The sequence below is a fragment of the Coregonus lavaretus genome, assembly GCF_964263955.1.
Source record: "Coregonus lavaretus genome assembly, chromosome: 22".
NCBI classification, from domain to species: domain Eukaryota; kingdom Metazoa; phylum Chordata; class Actinopteri; order Salmoniformes; family Salmonidae; genus Coregonus; species Coregonus lavaretus.
In genome coordinates, this window is record NC_140009.1 from 11762205 (window position 1) to 11765954 (window position 3750).

General features: G+C 46.5%; 1 pseudogene across 1 annotated transcript; it reads right to left on the reverse strand.

Annotated features, from left to right (window-relative positions):
- Positions 1-465: 465 nt before the first annotated feature.
- LOC311149509 (protein AAR2 homolog) lies at positions 466-2984 on the reverse strand (annotated as a pseudogene). The gene is made up of 5 exons: positions 2954-2984; positions 1700-2476; positions 1148-1334; positions 670-851; positions 466-546 (listed from the first exon to the last, which is right to left on the reverse strand). The product of its transcript is annotated as a protein AAR2 homolog (transcript).
- Positions 2985-3750: the final 766 nt, after the last annotated feature.

Sequence of the window (3750 nt, forward strand, 5' to 3'; positions counted from 1 at the left end):
ATATGTGTATACGACCAATAAAATATGATTTGATTTGAACAACAAGTCTTCAGTGGCCACGTTAGATCAAGGCAGAGAGTTTATAATGTTCAGAATTAACTGTTCTAGGGTCATTTCCCACTAGCATTTCTTATAAACACCTTGTAAAAAATACATGAGCGTTTCAGATATGGTGTCAAATGAAACACGGTAGCCTACTTGGGCTTTTTCTGATGTACTGTCAGACAGGCAATTCCAAAAAAATGACTAATTCTTGATGATAGGTGCTTGCATGAACACAGAAGGACCCCTAGAAGGTATCAGTGAGGTTTTCAACATTTTCCCACTCTCCCCTAGAACCTAAGAACGATCCACCTAGAAAGTGCCATACTGACCTCATTCCTGATTCCAATTGGACCATTCATTTCAGATGGACAAGTGCTTGTTTATGAGTAGACTGGCAGAGAAGTTAAAGACAGAGAGCCAGGGAGGGGGCAGCATGGCCAGAACGCTCACTGTGGAGAGTGACACCCCAGCATCAAGTGCCTTGGAGGACAGTTGTTTTTCCTAAGAGTGGTCAAAATCCCATTCAAGGCAACACAGTTGAAGGAAACGAGAGACAAAGAAAACAGAGGTAAAAAGAGGTATCTTCTTTGAAGGTTTCAGTCCTATTTCCTGACCCCCCCTTACCTGTTAACCTGGATGTTCTTCAGAGCATGCTCAGTCCAGTGTGATCCCCTCAGGCAGTTCCACTTCGACAGGGTCACTATCGTCAGGGTCTACTTCAAAGTGGTCAGGTGGGCCTTGAACTTCTTTGCCCTCTTCCGCGGGGTGCCGTCCACCCCCGGCCCACTGGCAAACTGGAAGAAGTCCTGACGGAGAGAAGGGAAATGGAGAGCAAGTTAGACACGAGACACACCAAAACAAACGCTGGCCGTGTGCAGCAGATCACCTGATGGGTGCCGACGAACTGAGGCAATTCAACATTTAGAATCATCAGGAAATGAATAGAAAAGGACGGACTGTGTTCTGTGGTCAGATGCGATAGGACGGCCACCTGCTGCTTTTAACCAATCATCGGTGTGGTCTGTTTTGTCTTTTAGAACTGGGGAAGATATTCTATAATACAGACATCAGTAATAATGGGGTTTCATTGATGCCAGCTCACCTGTAGCGTGAAGGTGAGGTAGTTGTCCTGAGACACAATGTCCACAGAGAAGTCTGGAGGTATCTCTCCCAGCTGCTGGAAGTGTTGAGGCCCAGGTATAGGTCCGGGCGCTGACGCAGGGCCTCCAGGGCACACTTCCCGTGCTCAAAGCCCTTGTACGTACACAGTCCCAATGAGAAAACTGCAGCTCACCTGGGGAGAGGAGGGAGGGGGGGAGGGAAAGGCATAGGAGAGAAGCAGAGAGAGGCAATCAGAAAGACAGTTAATTTCCAACTGGTGATGATCGAACCCAAAACAGTAGTGTGACATATCCAGGATTGCTCTTAGAGCAAAGGCTGTTGTTGTCAGTTTTCCTATTAAATGTGGTTAATAGTTGTTGAGGATAGGCACCTGAGGCAGACAGACATATGACTACTGCATGGTTGCAATCATGTCAATTCAAATGTCTAAGCCCCAATCTCTTTTGATGTTCCGCTGCCTATAGAGTAAAGTCTAAGTTCCAATTCACTTTATCTGCTCCATAAATCCACATAAACCAGTAAAATATATCACATAGATCTTCCTTCCGCCTGACCTAGCACGTTGAGTGGCTGCTGCTGGTGTTTCTCCAGTAGAATGTCCAGGGCATAGCTCAGGTCTGGGCTACACTGGGTGATCTGGGCTGGGGTGGCTCCAGGAGGGTAAGTCTGCCTGGGGATGGGGGAGAACCTCAGCTCAGTCCCCTCTCTCGGCTTCATCCTGTGCGGCCTGTCCAGCCCCTCCCTCATGCTCTGACACTTTATCGTTCCTGGGCAGGTTCTGCTCCTCGTGGTTCTTGGTGTGTGTGAGCTGAAGTTCTGGGATCACGTCGCTGAAGGCACACACACGACCCAAGAGAAGCTGCAGCCTTGTGGCCAGCTCCTGGTTCACCTGGGCAGTTAGGGAGACCCACTTCTGCATCACCTCGTACGGGTAGGGGCCTCAGAAAGGGTCCAGGTCTTGTAGGTCCACCCAGACCCGGCCCACCTCCTCTTCATTCTGGGAGGCAGATGTCCAGATCCTCCTCTTTGGGGTCCCAGTTGGCCAGCCTGATCTCTCTGCTTCAGAGGCCTGTTTTAGGGCCTGTTTTACCCCCAAGGTCTGGTGCGTTGGAGGAGCGGTAGTGGAGGAAGTGGAGGCCTGGTGGGATCATCTTCGTCCCCAGAAAGCGAGACCCGACCTGCCAGCTCTTGTAGTTGATGCCCAGCTCTGAGCCCTCGGGACCCTCCAAAACTACCAGGGTCGCCCCCTCCTCAAACAACCCCCATTCCACCTCAGGCTTTATGTCCCAACTATCTCTTACAGTCTCACCTCAGAATTAGACGTTCATCCATGTTTCTCAAATGTCAAATTTCGAAGTTGTTGCAAATGTCACATTTCAAAGCGTTTAAGGTTAAGTTTAGGCATTAAACTCAAAATCTTTACGGTTAGGGTTAAGTTTAGGCATCAACTCCGAAATCTTAAGGTTAGGCATTAACTCTGAATGGTTAAGGTAAGGGTTAAGCTTTGGGATAGGCTTAAAACAAAAATCTTAAAAACAACTTCCTATTGCTGGATTCGAACTTGCAACCTGTAGAATCAGACGCAGATGATTACGTTAAGCATTAACCCCCCGAATGGTCAAGGTAAGGGTTAACGTTTGCGATAGGCTTTAAAAAAATTACTTTATTTTTGCTAGATTTGAATTTACAACATTTGAAATCAAACGCAGATGCTTACGTACACCTGCCATCCCTGTCCACACAGCTCAAGCAAAACCGAAACCTAATTGAAGGTAACAACGCTCACTATTGCCCCTAGTGACCGGTTTCCATGTCATATCCCGACAAATGGAAGTTGAATACTGACTTGTATCCAGTGCTTAAAACCCCCTAGAGTCGATTTAGCATAATAATAAAAATCCCCATCAACATCCGTCCGTTTAAACGAGCGATATCAGTTTTTTGCGCCGATGTCGCCCTTCCGCATCTGCGGTGAAAGGTGGCAGTGTTTGAGCGGTGTTTGTCAGAGCATGAGACATCCCAAAAATCGGTCTTCTCGAAGGGGTTCTCCGTTTTGCTCTACAACCCCCACAAGCAACACGGAACTCCTCTGAAGTCAGTACAGCCGATCTGCCAACTTCTGTCTGTAGCGTCGGAAAAGTTTGGACCTCACACTAATATGACCTCTCTATAGAAAGGTTAGTTAGTCTCCTACAAACACATCATTTGTTTTGCTCTAGGACTCCCACAAGCCTCACAAGGCTGGTCTGAAGGTTGCTGGGTACCAGTTAACAAAATGAATGGAAATATATGGAGATAGTTTAGTGCCTAAAATAAGAGGTTAAATACATGTAACAAATTTAATTAAAATAATAACAATTGTGTGTTTTACATGAAATCCAAATAAAAATCAATTTAAATTACAGGTTGTAATGCAACAAAATAGGAAAAACACCAAGGGGGATGAATACTTTTGCAAGGCACTGTATGTAGATGTGTTCAAGTTACTACAGCCACAGAGATGCTACAGGTTACATGCTATCTCAAATCCTTGGGACGTCCCTACCCCGTTGAAGTTGACATTTTAAATGGTTAGGGTTAAGT